The 21,009-nt window shown below is 43.6% G+C and overlaps 2 protein-coding genes and 1 long non-coding RNA gene across 6 annotated transcripts in view; 1 reads left to right on the top strand and 2 right to left on the bottom strand.

Annotated features, from left to right (window-relative positions):
• The window catches only part of LOC114018041 (endoplasmic reticulum-Golgi intermediate compartment protein 3-like), a 152,072-nt gene extending 147,379 nt beyond the window's left edge, over positions 1-4,693 (top strand). The window contains exon 5 of the transcript XR_008729981.1: positions 4,682-4,693. The gene's annotated coding sequence lies outside the window, so the exon portion shown is untranslated. The remainder of the gene's footprint in view (positions 1-4,681) is intronic.
• MYO1D (myosin ID) overlaps positions 1-21,009 on the bottom strand; it is a 164,554-nt gene that overhangs the window by 133,976 nt on the left and 9,569 nt on the right. The gene's annotated exons all lie outside the window — the stretch shown is intronic.
• Positions 173-2,957, bottom strand: LOC114018042 (uncharacterized). Its single transcript, XR_003563441.1, has 3 exons — positions 2,903-2,957; positions 2,408-2,472; positions 173-719 (listed from the first exon to the last, which is right to left on the bottom strand). It is a non-coding gene; the product is annotated as an uncharacterized LOC114018042 (long non-coding RNA).

Genomic DNA, 21,009 nt, shown 5'->3' with positions numbered 1-21,009 from the left:
TCTTACACAAGCCAAGATTACTTTACCATGTCATCACATTTTTAATTCAAGGCCGGCGGAATTCAGAGCCCTGTGAAATTATTTAAAACAGATATTTTTCAGACAACATATCAGCCCAAGAACTCAGACAGGCTACTACTACTGTGAAATATCATTTGTTAGGTAACGAGCATTAGTTAGTGACAATCACCAAAAGTCAGAGCAATGTTACACTGTTTATCAAAAAGTTTAATAACAAAGTTTTCAGCCACAGATTATTTACTGAAAACACAATTTTAGCCTACAGTGGTGGTCAAGTGCATACTCTCAGCTTTGGCAGATCTAATTACACACTCAAAACCAGCAGCACAAAGTAAACCTGCACTGCTGCTCACTTCCAGGATTACTACATTCATTTTCGACACCAGTAACAAAGCAGTTGGTCCACTTTAAAGCAGGGCGTTAGATGAAACAACCTCCACAGGTCCCTTCCAAACAGCATTATTCCATGGCTGTGACATACATGTTGCAGCTTCAAATAATGGCTGAAAGTAACTGTTATTTCCAATAATAGCAGCACAGGTTTTCAAATTCATTTTGAAATTAATTAAAACAGATTTCTGAAAAAAAAAATTAAATAATGTTTCAGAGCTATGATGCATGCTCCTCCAAATGCAGCTATGTTTCTTTTTGCCTCCTGTGAGCAATCAGTTGCTATGCCTTGGTAGAACAGCAACATACTGCAAGGGAACAAAGAAATACACTTTGAATCAACAAGTCTGACAGTCACAAGCTGTCAATCTCTTTAAATCTTTCAAAAATATACATGAATTCACTTATTACATGGAAAAAATAATCTTTTCTATGTTATTTTTCTATGTTTAAGTTAAGAGATTCATGTTACCCTCACATTCATACATGCGGCAGAAGAAATGGTTGGATATCTCATCAACACTTGCACAGTTGGAATAATACAGATCTTACTGAATTACTAGTAATTAGAAACATTCACATATCAGCTCCCCAACATGCTTAGCAATCATCCTCCCACCAGCAATAACAAATGAACGAAATGGATTTATTGCCAGTTTTCCAAGGACTTCTGAAAACAACTGAAGGCTTCAAACTTCTCAAAAGACTTTGCTTTCATATTTGGAAAGCATGGGGAATCGATATATTTAGGCATCTACTAGCAATCCATAGTGGAATACAACTGTCAACCATTACATATCAAAACACACATACCATGACTTCAGTGCTGTAAAACCCACGTAAAATGCACATTTATCTGATAAGAAGCAGCAGCAAAGCTGGCATTCTCTCCCCAAAGTGGCCTTTTGTTATTTAAAGAAATTCTGTTCAGATCTGGCTCAAGCATAACACTGTCTTCCACACCTCTTAATGAAAGAGTTTCAACCCACAACATCCACAACCCTTACTACTTGCATTTTAAATATTTAATAAATTTTACTGCAACAGTCACTACTACATTATTGTGTACATTACTGTGTACACATCCAAATCCAGTCCACTGACTACAGAATTTGCATGGTCTATTTCTTTTTTACTTACACAATCCAGTAAGAAAATGCATCTATAGCTTTGGGATATAATGAAATGGTTTGATGCACTTGCAGATAAGGCCAGGGTTCCAGCGATTCATTCATAGCACTTTCATGCAGTGCCAAAAAAATTACTACAAATCCTGGTTTTGTCAAAAGGAGAGTGGAATGTATTTATGAAATGACTCTTTTCCTCCTAAATATATTCAAGAGAGACTTACAGAAGAAGAAATAAAGCTTAGTTATTTCCTGTTCGCATCTCTGTCCTTTGAGAAAGAGAACAAAGGAATTTGACACTTCATATCCACACTCATCTTGAGTACCCCTCCTTTGGCTTTTTAACCAGAGTACAGACTCGCATTAACAGTTAAGGAGATGTCCTACATACAGAAAAATCAGAGGCTTTGACAAGTTGCTGCTATGGTGCATAGGTCGTTAACACTGATAAGCAAATGCCAGGAAATAAGGACGATTATTAACACCATATCTTCACTTCTCTCAAAGTCCCAGGTCACAGCAGATAAAAACCAGCTAATTATTTCTTCTACTTTTTCTCTCACACAAGCAAGCTTCATCTGTTGAAGCTACTTGCTTGCATAGTGAAATTTCTGTCTCAGTCCTTAAAGAAATACAGTTCAGGAGGGAAAAAATGGTTCTAGGAAATGGGCCACGCAAAAACCCTTCTAAACTGTCCAGTAACCTGATACAAGAAAAATCCTTTCCTGAGTCCAAATCTGTTGATGTAACCTCAAGCAAGACAGACAAGGGATCCAAAACAGTTTAACACTACTTGAAGAGGCAGATCACCCTGAAAATATCTCATCTGGGCTGCAGCTCATCTGGAGAAGAGAACAATAGACACCCACCAGCCAAAGCACTGTGCCAGGATGAAGGATTCCTGCATGGCCTCTGCAAACACTAAGTGGAAATCCTAGAACACAGGATCAATATAAACAAAAACCTAAACCTGTGCAACCAACCAGCAACGATAACTCACAATTTCCCCTCTACTACCTAGTGCTGCTTTACCAGTGTTACTCCTTAAAATCTTTCTCTCCCCCCTTTTTTCGGTGGGGATAGCAGGGAGTGAGAAGTGGGTAGAGAAGGAAGGCTGGAAGGAGAGGCGATAACAGAAAAAAGTGTAATTCCATCAGCTCAAGTTTGAGGGTTTGCTTCTCCACTTCTAGTTTAAACAAGTCAAACTTTATTTACTTTATTTATGTATTCCCACAAACCACTAGTAACTCTTCATCCCAATAACCATCTCTATTTCTTATAATTTACCCTATTTTAAATACAGAGAAACAAAACTGTTTGTAGTTATTAAAACAAAACCCTGCTAGTATTTTATGAAGCCATACCAACACTTCCTTGTCTTTACTGATGCATCTCCTCCCACTGCATCCTTGAGCCTCATGAATGTTTTCTAGAAGCACACTGAACTGGTGGCTGGTAATCACTTGTGCATGTAGTGTCCTCTAATCATCCTCTGCCACTAATCCATGACCTCGTAATTTACAGCACATTACTCACCTGTAAACAAATGGCTCAGTGTTTTGTATAATTGGATTCCATCTGCAAGGTGATCCAGGCTTCTTCAAGAGGAGCACCACCTCCCCCATTCGTCCCATCATTAATGTTACGAATCTAGCTTTTACACAAAGGCTACCTCAGCAACATCCATATCATCTTTGTGATCCACTGCGGGGAGATTCTTCTTCTATAGGCCAGTTGATGCAAGGCAGCTCACAAGCACAGCATCTTCGATAGCTCCTTCTCAAGCAGATGTTTCTGCCAGTCACATGGCCTAGCATCTGCAGCAGTCCTCAGAGAGGGATCTTCCTCAACAGGTCTTTGCACATACACACTCTCAGAGCTCTTCAACAGTCCACATTCTGCACCACACACCGTGGCTGCTCCCACGAGGCACCGTAATGTAGGCCAGGTTACATTTTTCTTTAATTTGAGTAGCCCCGCAGGACAAAGCCAGCTTGCCAAACCCCTGTGGGGAGCAGTGCTTGCATTTCCAGCCTGCCAGTCCTGCATCCATGTTAACCAGCACACTGCCATAAGCCTTCTACTAGCTACCAGCATTCAGGCAGATGAAATTCTGGGGCTGATTCATCAACTGCATCGCCCAGGTTTCCACTGCCTATATAAAGACTTCTTTAACATCACTAGCTCCTGTATGGTGTCCATGTTGCAGAAGTGGGGTTCACTTCCTGCTAGGAGATCTCTGAAGCTTCTTCCCTAGGGTCCCTGCACTGAGAATATGGTGGCAAAAGGCAGCTCTGCATACAGCCACCTCAGCTCTGCAGCTTTGTTAGCTGGAGCTCCACAAGGTGAGAAAACAGCCTCAGCCAGAGAGAAGCACAGGCACATTCTCCCAGCACCATGCCTAGGCGGCTGCACTCTGCCAGGACAGAGCTGCTTCTCAGTGGAGCTCCCATATTCATTTGTCAATGGTGTGGTTAATTTGCAACCAGATCATCCACTCTGGGCAACTGAGGATTAAAAGTACAGGAAATAGAACAAGTATTACTAAAACTAAACATTAACTTACTGCTGATTGACTATGTTTTTAAGCCTTCCATCTACCTCATTAAGTAGGGAAAGATGATGGTGCTAACACGCAGGTGTTACTGCCAACGTAAAGCACCGTTGCAGTTCCAGGCAGTACAACAATGTACACACAACACAAAACAATCTCCACAAACTAGGGAGACTTTCAGAAATTTGCGGTTCTTTCTGATCATTTATTGCTGGCCTCCTTCCTGATTATCCCCTTCCAAATGAAGGCAGTACTCATATTCTTGTTTCAACTGGATGGTTCAGAGTGCTTTGCTCCTGAAGTCCCTCCTTGATCATCTGCTTTAATTCTGTTTCCAAAGATATTTCAAAGGAGAGCACATAACTAAGCTCCACTGGTGCGAGCAGCAACGTGAAACTGCACTGACTGTGTAACACACTTCTTTCTCCACAGGTTTATAAACAGACAGTCCTTTCTTCTTAAGAGCAGCCTCTCTAGTGCAAACTAACACAATCATATGACACCACAGACTTCATAATACACTGACCAACTGTTAATACACAAAGTACCATACATCACACGCCATATGGCATGTTCAAAAACTGCACAGACGTGTGCAACTGGTTATTTAAACCTAGGCTCTTGCTGTACTTCTCAGTTTCTGCACAGCATTGATTGCTTTGTAAAAGTGTAATTATAATGCAAAGGCTAAGAAGATGGGCACATGTGATGTTTTCATCACATGTTAATCAGATATAAGCAGTACATATCAAAACAAAGTTATCCGAAGGTAGTATTTTAAAAGCTTCTAAACTATATTACCACACTGGTCAAGCAGTAGTACCCATTTTCAAATTACATCTTGTTGGATAATGATAAATTCAACACCACTGCAATTACTGAGGCTGTTGTCTTCATGGTTTGACCAGGAATAGCACTGTGCTGTGCAGCTGAGTGGTATTTGACAGGATTTGCAACTATTAAAATGACCCAGAGAAATAACCAAAAATTCACAAGGGACCAGTTCCTGATACTCAAACTGAAAGGCCTGTCAACGTATCTGAACAGATTAAAGAACTGTTATTAAATCAATGGTATCAACCCAGTAACCTACATTAGCAGATTGCAACCCTTTACAAGCCATTGATCATTTATAACAGCATTTTTATTGCTGCTTCACAAACCCTGGAATTCGTTCATGGCCCCCTCATGTCCCTCTCTCTCCCTCACATTGTACCCAACCTTAATTAAAAAAAAAGAAAAGAGGGGGGGGCAGGGGAAGGAGGGAAAATTATTTGACACAACCACCTTCACATCACAACTGCAAGCAACGAAAAGAGAAGTCCAGCTAGGCTGTGATTTTTAGCCATGTTCAGCCAAAAGTCAGGCAGGTGGTCTGCATTGGTGTTCCCATTATGAAATTCCCCCAGGAAGTTCACAGGTTCACAAGGGGCACTGGAAGAATGAGATAAACCCAAGCACAGACTTGGGCTCAGAACAGTAGAGCAAGCAGTTGTTTGTATACGTTATTTTAATGGGTAACAAACCCAATTCAGGCAGCACGCACAGATCTATAGGAGAAAGCGCAATTCAGGAGCAAAATGAGCTGTAGTGTGAGCAAAGACAGTTTATTAGCTGTGAACATGGAACTAGCCAGACAAGCAAGCAGGATTTCTGGCAGCACCACTTACTCTGGGATCAAGGTATTATTTCAGCTATTGACAGATTATTCAGTGAGGCATCCAAACAAAAGTCTGTTTCAAAAAAAAAAAAAAAAAAAGGTCTGACATTATAGAAGGACACATGCTGCCAGGCACTCCAAGGCAGAATTGCAATTACAGGCATTGCCTCCTTCACAGCTGGCACTCACAATCTATAATCATAATAAAAAGTAGGATGTTAAAAGAACAAGCATCCTGTATAGATCTGAAGGAAATGAATACAATAAAAATAGCTGTAAACTAGTTCCAGTGACCTGTGGACCACAAAACCCTCCAGCAGAAGAAAGACCTGCACATCCCTCCATAGCAAAATAAATCTGTGCCAGGCTGGTACCTTCAGTTAAAGGGGCATAACTTTGAAAATCAACCCCTCAGCCAGTTTGTCCAAGGCCTGTGCAGCTGGTCTGTCAGCAACACATTGACTTGGTTCATTCCCTTTAGTACCTGTTAAACCTGCAGTAAATATATGAGTATCTTGACCATAGAATACTAATCTGACCTTTCCCAAGATGACAGTTGATGCCACCTCCCAGACAGAGTACCGTAAAAGCATTAAACAGGAAAAACACTTTTAGCAAGTTAGTTCCTCCACCACTGATAACAATCCCTACTTTTTGCCTTAGGGCCGAGAAGCTCAGTGAAACTTTCACACAGGTATTGAACTAGAACACAGGACTGTTCTTAGGAAAGTGGGATCTTTGTGCCAGAGCATCCTCCATGACTGCTCCTGCCATGCTCTCCTAGGCGAGGGAGGGAAGGCAGATGGACTGAGCAGGAGGGGTTGGGTGTGATGAGCTGCCTCTTGTGCAGATGCCCACAGCTGCCTGGAGCAGCAGCTGAGGCCCAGGACTGCCTTCAATCCCTGTTCACCAATATAGAAGCAAACGCTGGAGAATTCAGAGAAACCAAAGTTTATGTTCAACACAGTAGCGAAACATCATCTGAACAGTTTGTACAAATCATAAAATTACTTAAGAGGAAGAAAAGGAAGTAAGTTTCCACAACAGGATTAGACACTAATGTGAAACTCCAAGACACACTGATGAGCACAGGCAAAAGCCTTGTCACTCTTGACACAATCTAGTTCTTGTCAAGCTTTGCCTTCCCAGAATTTGAATGTGTGAGGAAGAGGTTGAGGATGACCCAATGAGGAGCTGCTCTCCAGAACATTCCATGGTGTTGCACTTAGGCACAGTTTCTCCAAACTTAAAATGTGCCCAGGATCTTGAGAAATCCTGTGTCTCCAGTGTACTTTCAGGCAACACAAAACATTTTCAGCACCAGACCTTTTCTCTTCTCTCCTGCTGCAGTTGAGCAGGACATAAGCAGGGCACTAGCCCTTGGCAGTCACTTGCCACTGGGCTTGGTACGTCCTCACTCGGCCCCACAGACCCTCTCACCCTAAAAGCTACTCCTGCTGCCAACTCTCTGATAGCAGTCCAGTTGATAGTGTTTTCTGTGTGAAGTTTTGGAGGACATGCAAGAAGGCAATTAACTATCAGAAAACAAACATCCAAAATTCTGATTCTATCTAAGTCTCCTCCACCCCCAAATAATATCAAATAGTTTAAGGATTCCCTAAATTGAAATACAACTAACACAAGGCTTAAAGGTCATCCGAAAGGAAAACTGCAATAAAAAAAACGGCCTGTCAATTCCACACGTTATTCCAGACTGCCTTGACTCCATTTAGGGCAAAGAAAAAATCCTAAGGAAAATGAAGTAGCTGGTTAAAGAGAATTATTTAAGGAGGTCCTTAACAATTCTTTCCAATATCAGGAAAGGGGATTTTAAAAACACCTCAGCTGTGGCTACCGAGCCAGCAGTGCTAGATTTCTTGTTCCTTTGAACGCATCTCTGATGGCAGGCTTGCCCCACCTCATCCTGGGTAAAGCCCCACAAGATATTCCTCTCGAGCTGTATCACTGTTCAGCGGAGTCCACACTGACTGTGTGGCACCTCTCGGAGTTTTTCCACAAGACAATGACACACAGAAGTTGCAGGCTGCAACCTCAAAGCACTTTGGATAATGTGAAATCAGAAATTTTTCCTGATTGTTTTCTCATTTTCCTGGCTATCAGCACTCAGGATAGTCATGGATCAGCAAGGTAACTTGAAGGAAATGAAACGCAGCTGTTGCGATACCGTAAATAAGGAAACTGTGCCTTTATAACCATACCTCACCCATGTTTTATTCCTGCATGCACTGACACTTAGAATGTTATTGCTACAGCAGAGGACATCAAGCTTGAAACTGTTTCCTTGTTAAAATCACTGCTTTGTTGCCAAATAAATAGTATCTTACATAATATGGCCTCTATCCAAACTAACAAAAGCTTTCTGAAGAAATCAACATGCCTTAAATTAGAGTTGCTTTAAGATTTTAAGTAAACTTCATAAACTCTTTAAGCCATATCAATCTCTCATCTGTTGCAGATGTGTATTATGCCTTCAGACCTTACTAAAAAAAAAAAAAACACAAGTAAAAGCATCTGCCAGCTGATTCTTTGCACTAGGAACTACAACCATCATATGCAGCCACAAAATGTCACTTTGAAAATTATGTTCAGATGGGCCTATACTTTCAGTATTTAAGCTCCCTTGATAGCCTGCATTTACTATAGATAAAAATCAAATCAGTCTTTTCACAAATATCCTTCCCTTGAGTTATTTAAAAAAGTACCTTAGAGTCAACATCAATTCAGCACAAAACTAGTGACAAGCTTAAGCACACACAAACCAAAAGGAAATCAAACTACTAAGGAAAATGAAATTACATCCTGCCAGACTAAGAACTCATCTGTATGCAGAAAGATTGACTGCATAAAATATATGCTGTTTTTTACAAAGAAAACACTTTCTCTAACACATGGTCTTCAGTGGTTGTGCAGTTCCCTGCATGCTGACTACATTTACTTTCAGTACAGTGTTGGTAGGAAAACAACATACAGGTTACCACTTCTGCTAGTTAAAGAAAGGACTAAGGACACAAGACAAACACCACAACCGAAAGCAGTGCTGTCACTGTGCCTGCTGGTTGCATACACGTTGGATCTCGGACAATAACAACATTATACAAATATTCAAAAGCCATTTATAGTCCTCCTACCTAACCATTACAATCTGAGAGAGGGAGGCTGGAAGTTTTCTAGAACATTTAAAATTTGGGTTCAGGTAAGTGCTTTCTGCTCTGAACAGAGCCTCAGTAAAATAAACTTCCATGAAATTTACGGATATACCAACAAGAACCTTTGCTGGCCAACAAGGAGAGATTAAAAAAAGAGAAATGACAGCAGCCTACTCCTGAAGTCAAAACTGAATTCCTGTTCAAAATCAAATACAGCAGTAGAACTGCTGAGAATTTGGAGCTTTTGAATAAAAAATAATTCATATCTTGAAAGTTGCTAAAATTATCCATCAATTCTCCTTTATCACTCACTTCTCAAGGATCTTTTAAATATGGGTTACTATCTCACCACATCTAAAAAGCTCCAATCTTAATCCAGGACACCATTAAAGAAAGCTCTCAGATGAACCCAGTTACTTTTTCACCTCCAGAAAAATTATTACAAGAATATTCGAAAAATTCAGGCTGGCAAGCTGATACATCACTTTATCCAATCAGTCTCACGGAAGATAGTCAGCATTATTTGCAATGCCAGTTCATATGTCTTGAAAAGGCAAACTTTAGAATAAAGCTATAGCTGTCATCACGTCAATTCGGGAGGATGTTTCATTCCTTATCCATAAGCACGTTCACTGCATTCTCCAAAGCAAGAACCAATAGTACTTCTGATGTTTAGTGGGGGTCTGAAAAAATGCCATTCCACATTCTCACATGGATGGCAAACATGTTAGAAAGGTATATATAAAAAGGAGATTTCAGTACTGTTCTCTTGCTCCGGTTAAAGTATGAGACAGGAGACAGCATGAGAAAGTGTTATGGCAGATAAAATGCGATTCTTCAGAGTAACACTCCACTACATGGCAGCAATGACTTTCTCAGTCTCCACCTGCCAAAATAAATTTACTGCCATTTAAGGTTGTTAAAATTTTTCCCCGATTAATCATTGCTTCACTGCAACATCTGTCCAAGATGACTGTTTTGCTAAAGCTGGTTAGCCCACTGCAAGTAAGTTATGCAACCGCAGGCCATGCCGACACTCTGGCGTAACGTTTGTCTGTGCCAGCCACGAAGGGAAAAGCAGCAAAAGGAGTGGGAGCTTTCAAGGGTGGAGTATATCTAATAATAACAGGGCTGAAAAGCACCATCCCTCCCTGTGACACAACGAACATGAATCCAGTGAAGCTGGACCACCACCGAGCAGACAGGATTCTGCTAAAAACCTTTCCCACTCCAAAGAGTTATTCCCATTTTGACTGAAGGAATTTAAATCGAGAAGAATAAACCCATTTAGGTTTCCTACAGGTCACCATGTCGTTGGAGCCCCGAGGGAGCACTAAAGCATAGATAATCTCCTTTTAGGAAGTAATATCTGTAAATATTAGGAAGTAACTCTGTAAATTATAAACCCCCCAAAGAATCATCCTGACAAGGCTAATTTCATCCTGGAAATATATAGCTCACACGTTTATTTAGATTCTAGTGTTTAGCTTCAGTCATTTAATTCAGAAGTGGAGACAATTGCCTGCCATTTAACCTTCTCATTAATTTCAAAGGCAATTCTTCTTTCAACACCTGTCTGATATACATACAGCAAAGACCACTGCTCCTGGCTCCAAACAAACAATTTACAAAGGGCAGCCCAGAGGACAAAGATGTTATCAACAAAATGCCAGGGAACAGAAAAGAATGAGAAAGAGTGTCTTAAGCAGACAAGAGAATTGCAACTACAAATCTTCTTTAACATCTATTCCATTTGTGTGTTCATCACACTAGTAGTTGAGAAATGCCACACAAGACCCAACTGCAGACACTGCTATCAACGATGAACTTTCTGGCAGGAAGACCTTGCCTTGGATGAGGCATTAGGAATTTTTACCTTCCTTCTGGATGTTTCAGTAGATGATGCTCTCAGAAGAGATCACAACACTAGTAGCTGAGGTACTATTTTCTGTACCTGACCAGACCAGTTCTTGCTCTCTAGGGAACTTGCACAGCACAGTTTCCAGATTAAAAGTGTTTTCTCCCCAGTTCTCTCACATCCTATCCTATCAGCTCCGAGATCTGCACAGCCCGCAAGGAATGGAACCACAGGTCAGTTCACCAATACAAAACCAGGCCCTTGCCGCAGCTGTAATTTTGCAACAGTGAAACTATCATTGAAATGGAGATTACCCAGGGACTATCTAAGAAATTAAAAAACGGGACTGGTGTGGCTCACACTAATTAACCACCAATACTCCCACAGGCTGATGCAAGCAGGAGTCTGAGGTCTACAGAAACCAGCCAAGAGGCAGAGTCAATGGCAGGAATAACACATTATTGCTTTCTGAAAGATGACCTTGGGCAACTGCCACTCCCAGTTATAAAATCAAGGCAGACAGGAGGCAGGGTAGCAGAAAAATATTAATGGAGACACACTCCAGCTTCACCTGGGGGGTTGGTTTGTCTTTAGGTGGACAAATGGGGGAAGAAAAAGCAAGCACAGAGATGAAGGCTACCAGTTAAAGTTCAGTGACTACTGCTTAAAATATTAAGTAGCCTAAATAATACACCCTGTAATAGCATGTCCTATTTTTAGTATACGTGGATCTGTCAAATATGAGTCATCTTTGGAGGAACTCCTAAATTGCTCTCCTAGCACAGTCACAGCTGCACATAGAAAAGAAGGAAATAGGTCCATAATAAAAAAAAAAAAAGCCACCTTCATGTTAATGCTAGTGTTGGCCAAATTTGTCAGGGAAGTCAGCTGGGCAGTTTTAAAGCAAATGTTGATTAAGATCACAGGATGGTTATATTTGGAATACGAGGAACAATCTCACATGCTATCTTCACAAGTATGATCTAATAAATAAGTTTTCATGAGATCCCAGAATACACTTGGTAAGAAAGCATGTCAAACCAAGACAAGTAGATGCTATCTACTTAATAAGAAGGTGATTTATTATTACTATTTCAACTTCTTCTCTATGATGTAATTTAAGGCAAATCTAGCAAGAAAAATCCAAGCCACACAAAGAATGGCTAGTTACACTCTGCAAATGTGAAATCCAAAAGCAAAAGACTGACAAATACTGCAGTAGGATCCAGAAGCAACAGATAATAATTAATAGCATGCACAATTACAGAATGTAACAGCAAAGCAAAGAGTCGCTCCAGGGTAACGCAAGCAATACTTCAGTGGTTTCCAGAGGGTCAAGTGCTGGCTCAACAGTAAAGGCCCTTAAGAACATTTCTGAGGGGTGACAACATGTAAGATAACTATGCTAGAAAGGAAAAGTTAATACAAATATGCTCAGAAACAAGGGTTTCGATTGACACCTTCTACAAGCTCGCTGATGGGACAGGCAGAGCAGGAGGGCTCAGCAAGCAGATGGTGGGAATCGAGTGGGGAGGAAGGGAGGAAGGGAGGAAGGGAGGAAGGGAGGAAGGGAGGAAGGGAGGAAGGGAGGAAGGGAGGAAGGGAGGAAGGGAGGAAGGGAGGAAGGGAGGAAGGGAGGAAGGGAGGAAGGGAGGAAGGGAGGAAGGGAGGAAGGGAGGAAGGGAGGAAGGGAGGAAGGGAGGAAGGGAGGAAGGGAGGAAGGGAGGAAGGGAGGAAGGGAGGAAGGGAGGAAGGGAGGAAGGGAGGAAGGGAGGAAGGGAGGAAGGGAGGAAGGGAGGAAGGGAGGAAGGGAGGAAGGGAGGAAGGGAGGAAGGGAGGAAGGGAGGAAGGGAGGAAGGGAGGAAGGGAGGAAGGGAGGAAGGGAGGAAGGGAGGAAGGGAGGAAGGGAGGAAGGGAGGAAGGGAGGAAGGGAGGAAGGGAGGAAGGGAGGAAGGGAGGAAGGGAGGAAGGGAGGAAGGGAGGAAGGGAGGAAGGGAGGAAGGGAGGAAGGGAGGAAGGGAGGAAGGGAGGAAGGGAGGAAGGGAGGAAGGGAGGAAGGGAGGAAGGGAGGAAGGGAGGAAGGGAGGAAGGGAGGAAGGGAGGAAGGGAGGAAGGGAGGAAGGGAGGAAGGGAGGAAGGGAGGAAGGGAGGAAGGGAGGAAGGGAGGAAGGGAGGAAGGGAGGAAGGGAGGAAGGGAGGAAGGGAGGAAGGGAGGAAGGGAGGAAGGGAGGAAGGGAGGAAGGGAGGAAGGGAGGAAGGGAGGAAGGGAGGAAGGGAGGAAGGGAGGAAGGGAGGAAGGGAGGAAGGGAGGAAGGGAGGAAGGGAGGAAGGGAGGAAGGGAGGAAGGGAGGAAGGGAGGAAGGGAGGAAGGGAGGAAGGGAGGAAGGGAGGAAGGGAGGAAGGGAGGAAGGGAGGAAGGGAGGAAGGGAGGAAGGGAGGAAGGGAGGAAGGGAGGAAGGGAGGAAGGGAGGAAGGGAGGAAGGGAGGAAGGGAGGAAGGGAGGAAGGGAGGAAGGGAGGAAGGGAGGAAGGGAGGAAGGGAGGAAGGGAGGAAGGGAGGAAGGGAGGAAGGGAGGAAGGGAGGAAGGGAGGAAGGGAGGAAGGGAGGAAGGGAGGAAGGGAGGAAGGGAGGAAGGGAGGAAGGGAGGAAGGGAGGAAGGGAGGAAGGGAGGAAGGGAGGAAGGGAGGAAGGGAGGAAGGGAGGAAGGGAGGAAGGGAGGAAGGGAGGAAGGGAGGAAGGGAGGAAGGGAGGAAGGGAGGAAGGGAGGAAGGGAGGAAGGGAGGAAGGGAGGAAGGGAGGAAGGGAGGAAGGGAGGAAGGGAGGAAGGGAGGAAGGGAGGAAGGGAGGAAGGGAGGAAGGGAGGAAGGGAGGAAGGGAGGAAGGGAGGAAGGGAGGAAGGGAGGAAGGGAGGAAGGGAGGAAGGGAGGAAGGGAGGAAGGGAGGAAGGGAGGAAGGGAGGAAGGGAGGAAGGGAGGAAGGGAGGAAGGGAGGAAGGGAGGAAGGGAGGAAGGGAGGAAGGGAGGAAGGGAGGAAGGGAGGAAGGGAGGAAGGGAGGAAGGGAGGAAGGGAGGAAGGGAGGAAGGGAGGAAGGGAGGAAGGGAGGAAGGGAGGAAGGGAGGAAGGGAGGAAGGGAGGAAGGGAGGAAGGGAGGAAGGGAGGAAGGGAGGAAGGGAGGAAGGGAGGAAGGGAGGAAGGGAGGAAGGGAGGAAGGGAGGAAGGGAGGAAGGGAGGAAGGGAGGAAGGGAGGAAGGGAGGAAGGGAGGAAGGGAGGAAGGGAGGAAGGGAGGAAGGGAGGAAGGGAGGAAGGGAGGAAGGGAGGAAGGGAGGAAGGGAGGAAGGGAGGAAGGGAGGAAGGGAGGAAGGGAGGAAGGGAGGAAGGGAGGAAGGGAGGAAGGGAGGAAGGGAGGAAGGGAGGAAGGGAGGAAGGGAGGAAGGGAGGAAGGGAGGAAGGGAGGAAGGGAGGAAGGGAGGAAGGGAGGAAGGGAGGAAGGGAGGAAGGGAGGAAGGGAGGAAGGGAGGAAGGGAGGAAGGGAGGAAGGGAGGAAGGGAGGAAGGGAGGAAGGGAGGAAGGGAGGAAGGGAGGAAGGGAGGAAGGGAGGAAGGGAGGAAGGGAGGAAGGGAGGAAGGGAGGAAGGGAGGAAGGGAGGAAGGGAGGAAGGGAGGAAGGGAGGAAGGGAGGAAGGGAGGAAGGGAGGAAGGGAGGAAGGGAGGAAGGGAGGAAGGGAGGAAGGGAGGAAGGGAGGAAGGGAGGAAGGGAGGAAGGGAGGAAGGGAGGAAGGGAGGAAGGGAGGAAGGGAGGAAGGGAGGAAGGGAGGAAGGGAGGAAGGGAGGAAGGGAGGAAGGGAGGAAGGGAGGAAGGGAGGAAGGGAGGAAGGGAGGAAGGGAGGAAGGGAGGAAGGGAGGAAGGGAGGAAGGGAGGAAGGGAGGAAGGGAGGAAGGGAGGAAGGGAGGAAGGGAGGAAGGGAGGAAGGGAGGAAGGGAGGAAGGGAGGAAGGGAGGAAGGGAGGAAGGGAGGAAGGGAGGAAGGGAGGAAGGGAGGAAGGGAGGAAGGGAGGAAGGGAGGAAGGGAGGAAGGGAGGAAGGGAGGAAGGGAGGAAGGGAGGAAGGGAGGAAGGGAGGAAGGGAGGAAGGGAGGAAGGGAGGAAGGGAGGAAGGGAGGAAGGGAGGAAGGGAGGAAGGGAGGAAGGGAGGAAGGGAGGAAGGGAGGAAGGGAGGAAGGGAGGAAGGGAGGAAGGGAGGAAGGGAGGTCTGTCAACCCGAGTGAGCAGAAGTCCCAGGACCCCCAGCATCACCTTGTGTCACCAGTTTCCCACCCTGGAAGGCTCTTGGGGATCCTGAGAGAGAAGCAACAGATCCTTTTTCCAACCAAATCAGTTCTCAGGCATTCCCAGACATCAGCATTTAAAAGCACCTAAGGGCAGGGACATCCCCTGTGAAAACCCTGGGTTCTTGCATCACATAAAATCCTGTCAAAGTGAATTCTGACATTACCTGCTCCAAAAAAGCTTTCTGTTGTTGGTGCCTTCTCTGTGTTCACACAAAATTTCTGGGAGACTAAAAACAACTCCACTCTTCTACCCTGAGTGAAAGATGTGACTTCAAAGGCAAAATCCTTGGTACGCAAACTCTATGGCAGAAGTTAATGCCGGACAACCCAAGAGGTCAGTGGCAGCAACAGCAGCACTGAGCAGGGAGGTAAACACAAGGCAAGACTACAGACTGAAAAATAATATTCACAACTGGCATTCGTGATTTATTCCATGGGTCTCATGACAATTATTGTTTTTCTTAAAAATACATCCTCCTAGAGTAGAATGAATACAACCATCTTCAGCTTTATTAAGAGGTTTTTAGCTTTCATCACTGTAAAGAAAAGCTTAAAAGCAACCACAGCATATCCCAAAGGCTTAAACATCAGAAAGCAAAAAAATCAAATCAGTAAAGAGTTGAATTTGTCAGTGCTGCTCACTCACCACTTAGACCCAGTGAGTGTCCTTACTGACAGATGGACAGTTCGTACATGATAAGGGATAGGATGTTTTTTCATGTTATTTCCTCCCCACATTAAAAAAAAAAAAAAAAAAAGAAGGGCTATTTTTGGTATTCATTGCACACACTGGAGAGTACAAAGAATACCAAACCCAGGTAAAAACTACAAAAAAATTGCTGTCTTCAGCGACAGGGATTTTTAGTTTGCAAAATATCCATTACACTCCATTACTCACAGAATGATAAAATGAGAGTCTCAAAGGCTCCCACTACCCATGTGGACACCCAGTGATGACCAGATGGGTGGGCACAATTGTGCCATTTTCCTATTTTCCCAGTTCCTTGGGATCTGGCCATTAGTGCTATCAGCTTCTACATCACATGCCTCATTAAGACAAACAGAGGCTGCTGCTCATTTATCTTAAACTGTTCTGGGCTAAGCCAAGCCAATACATCTGCATATGAAAGGTTAAGAGGGTTGGGGTTTTTTTTCCCCTGAAAGCTTTCCCAGATTGGTTATGGGGCTTACCATACTCATCAAGACAGCCCAGAATTTGGCACTTGAGGTGAAAAATGCTTTGGCACTGCACAAAGGATGTGAAAGTGTGGGAATTCCTACTCGCACAAGACTTCTAACACATAACCGACATACAGGTACAGAGGAGCCTTCAAAAAGGCAGAAAAGTGTCTTGATAAAAATAACCCACAAAGCTGACCCTGACTACTTGAATGTCTGAGCTCTCCAGTCTTCCCACATCGCTAGTACAACATAAACCAGACCTACTGACCAAGCCAGTCTTTCAGTAAGCACCTGTTAATTTGTTCCATCCTGCAATTTATTTTAGTTTAATAGCATACATTACTAAATGTAATCCTAGCAAATTTTTCCTTTAGTCAAGGCACTACAAAATGTCTTAAAAACTAACTAAATTTACTGTATTTAACTTACATTAAATTTTTCTAGATACAAGGACAATACAGGAAAACCAGAAGGTTAAAACATATCAGATTGAGTTTAACATTTTAAAAGATTACGACCCAGTTCAACAGTTTTCACAATTCTACTACAATGTTTGCTACACAATACATTTTTACCGCTCCCAAGCTAGTCTATACAATAAAACAAGTGAAATAAATCTGTCTATCTGTGCAGGGTTTACTCACTAACCTCAGTAAACAGTCTCATAGCAAAGCAGCTGAATTGCCAGTTACAAATCAACTATGGAAAAAAAAAAATCACAGGAGGAGACCAAGATCAGCTAAAGAGTTTTCTCCCCAATTCCAGTAGCAACAAATCTGGGCTGGCCTCTGAAGTCTGACATGACCTATGTGCATGACCAGAGCCCCAAAACATCATCACCTCAGACAAGTCATGAAAACAGCAAAGATCTACCTGCTCTAAGCCAACTGCTTCAATTGTTCCTTCACAGAGCAAGCAGCAGGTGCTGCCTTGGCTCCAATGGGAGGATCAAAGATCCAGAAACCCAACCGAAAAGCAGGAAAAAAATAATCAGGCATTCTTGTAAATGAAAATGTTGAAATTTACATTGCTACTTGTTTCCTGCATGACAGGGGATGATATACATAGCACCTTTTAAAAGATAAGTGTCCACCATCATGCTTTCCTGCCTTTCATACTTTACCTACCAGCTGGAAGTCTAACTAACACTCCTCTGCTCCTCATGGCAGGAGCACTCAGTATCCAAACCCCACAACATCCGTCGCTCCAGGCAGGTGGGGTGACTGACTGGCACTGGCCAGTAAAGACTGGAAGAGATGAGGAGGCACCAACAGCTGATGAAGTGGCTCACCAACTCCAGCAATAGAAAGAAAATTCTCTTCCTCCCTACAGACTTGTGTCTCACCTGTGGAGAAACTGTCTGAAAACTGGGAAAAACTTGTTTCAATAGTTCCAGCAGCAAAAAGAGAATATGTCCTACTCCCCTGTAGGGACCAGTACCTCAGCTATTACAGTAAGCATCCTTTTACTCAGAAGAGAGAATATAGAGCGTACACACCATGGGGTACCCTGTGGTTTTACCTGCACGACCACAGCGAGGACATAAGGAAGGGGGATGAAAAATACACCTCGACCCTAGAGGCACTGGTATGTGAACTGCAAGGAAAAACAATCACAAATGGGGGTTCTTCCAGTCCTCCTGCTCCAGTCTCCAGTGGGCAGTTCCTCAGACAGAGTGGAAGGGCTGATCTTACTCCTGACCCTATGGAAAGGAATTCTAAACTGTTTCTACAAGCAGTGAGAGGAGAATCCTATGGCCAGGACTAGAGGGACCCTGCCTCTGGCCAGGTGGAGGAGAGGGACAACTGGGTTTTCTGGTCTCTGTGGATCCGATGGCCTGGCACATCAGACCCACAGGAGTATAAGGCTCTAGCAGATACAGGTACACAACATACTCTAATGCCATCAAGTTACACAGGGGTGACAAGTACACATGGAATTGACTGCCCCACGAGTCAAAACACAGCCCTACCATTTGCCATGGACTGATCCAGACTGCACTGGAACAGGGTGAAGCTCTGGAACACCTGCAATACATCAGTTGCCACTCCACTACCCACAGGAATGGAGTGACAGTACCTAAAAAGAAAGAAGGCAGCCAAAATGTTCTGGTTAAAAATAAGACTCACTTTGACAACAAGCAGCTCCCTGGCTTTAAGTCTCCAAAAAACGTAAGCCCTTAATGGAAAACATGTTTTCTACCAACTAATTGGAAAAATTAAGCAAAATATTCCCAATTATTTCAAAATTGTTCAACTTGACTTCTGCTTCCAATCAAGTTCAGCTTGTATAGTTTTATACCGGGTTTAAAAAGGTTTACACGTATCTACATTTTCTTGGCATTTCCTCAAAGGGGTTTAAGTTCAGTATAACTAATAAAGGTTCAGAGAATTAGCTTCCAGAGACTGGAGATGTCTAGCTTAGGAATGTCTGCATCCTTAAAAGCCAGGATGCAGTACAGCCCAAAAACCAAATTAAGAACAAAGACAAGATTTCTATTGTTTGTTTTGTTAGAGACATAAATGCTACATTTAACAGGAAAAAAAGGGAAACAAATATACTCCTTTTTATATACTGATTCCTGCAGGCATACACAAATGTCGTTAGTGTTCTCTTCAACTAAAAGAGGTCAGTACATAAACCACATAAAGCAAAGTTACTTTCTTACTGTGACATAGGCAAAACTCAAAAAAGGAAACATACTATTATCAAGAATCATTGTCCACAAAGTTATGTATCTAACCCTTGGTCTTATTTTAGAAAGTCTCCCTGGTAATTTGTCTGTGCTTTTGAAAAGCAAGTAATATGTTCTGAATTATAAGAGGTTACAGGGACATTTTTGTGGTAAATTTGGACTTTCATTTGCAAAAAAAAAAAAAAAGAAAAAGAAAAAAACACACAAAAAAACCCCCACCTCAGTACTACAGAAATCCTTCGGAAATAACATTTTCTTGTCATTGCTAAGCACTTTTCAACAAAGTTTAATTGCCACTGTTCCAAGGAGCTGTTTACATCCAGCTCTAAAAGAATACTGGGGTACTTATGTCTCTGCAAGCAAAAGGAAAAGCAGCATTGTGTCTTTCTGATATTTTGAAAAGCAAACAAAAGAGTATAATCCCTGCAGTAGCAAGGGCAACAATTTTTCTAAGCAAGTTCACTTAAAGACTCCGAGTGCTCAGGGTCTGGTATTCTGGGATTTTTCTGGAGGCTTAAATTGTACTTACAGCTCTTTCAATCTTCTTTGATTCATTCCCCTGGTCTTTACACCCATGATCAAGAAGGAACAAAATGCCAAATAAGCTAGTATTAAGAAGTGGAAGGCACTATTTCTAGCCTCACAAGCTTATAAACTTTATATATATAAACTTATAAACAGTTGTTTTATAAACAGTGCACAGGAAGAAAGGCCTTCAAACAACAGTAGCTGGATTTTTCCTTTGAAGGTGAAACTTACTTTATAGTTCATCCTTGTAAACAAAATAACCTATTTAGGTGAATTTTAGCAATATGACTAAAAGCCGAAGTTTTACAGTAAACACCTAAAAGATGTCTAGCTATATGAAAGCTTCATTGTACTCTTGATAACCGTGATGTACAGGCTTTTACAACCACCAGAGTTTTTGCAGGCCAACACACCAGATTTTACCACCTCAATATACCACAGAAGAGCTCTCCCGAAAGCAAGCAGTCTGTACAGTGGGAAAAGAGAATTTTTTTGTTTAGTTTGTTTTTCCTAACTATTCATTGTGGAACAGCCTTTGCTGTCATTCAGTAGGCTGTTAAAATATAGGTTCTCATTACTCCTTGGCTGTTTTGCTTCCTGGACAGAACAATGTAGTACATTGCTTGAGCCCCCTTTGGTTTCCCTATTGTGAGTTTGTCCTGGGCACCAGCACAATGACAAAGGCACTGACCAGTTTGATGCTTCTAATGGAAGCCAGATACTAAAACGGGACCTTTTCAGAAATTTTCAGGTGGTGCCCTAAAGTATAATTCATTGGAGGAGTAGCAATGTACACCTGTTCTACATCAGAATGAGACTGAAAACCTTTTCAACAGGAGCCCCATAATATGCAGGCTTATTCAAAGGTCATCAGAAGTTCCAGCGTGCTTAAGTTGCCTTGAGCTAAATAAACCATGCAGGATCGCATGAGCGCAGGGGCAAGCAAAAAACCACAAACTTAAAAAATTCTGTTTGGGGACAGAGCTAGACACACTACCCTAAACTAAACATTCACCTCTTGCAGCACATCACATACCACACAATGCACAAAGTCCTGCCACAAATCTCCAATTTTTATTTCCAGGAGGATGTAGTGAGCCTTCAGGCTTCCCACCATTAAGTTACATCAACCTTAAATGGGAACAGATCATGATACTATAAGCAAATTATTCTCTACCTGAACAACCTCAGGCAGGATAGCATCAGGCCAGGCTCTGTCCAGACCCAAGAAACTAACTCCAGTGGGCACAGATCCAGTATGGAATCAGGAAACTACTTGAACAGATCAACACGATAATCAGCGGTTGCAGCATACCAAACCTCCTACCATGACAAAGTTTGTGTAGGTTTCATAAATTAGACATTTAAGGAGGAGGCAGTGTCTATGTTGAAATTTATATGGAGATTTTCTTCCACACCAAAAGAGGAGCAACTGAGGGAAAAGCACATGAATGCTTGTCAGAAAGTTCTCAGACAGACATGTTAACAGATCAGTGCTGT

This window comes from Falco cherrug, chromosome 20 (assembly GCF_023634085.1).
Source record: "Falco cherrug isolate bFalChe1 chromosome 20, bFalChe1.pri, whole genome shotgun sequence".
Lineage (NCBI taxonomy): Eukaryota > Metazoa > Chordata > Aves > Falconiformes > Falconidae > Falco > Falco cherrug.
Note: the sequence above shows the minus strand (reverse complement) of the source record. Positions and strands in the feature narration are given on the sequence as shown.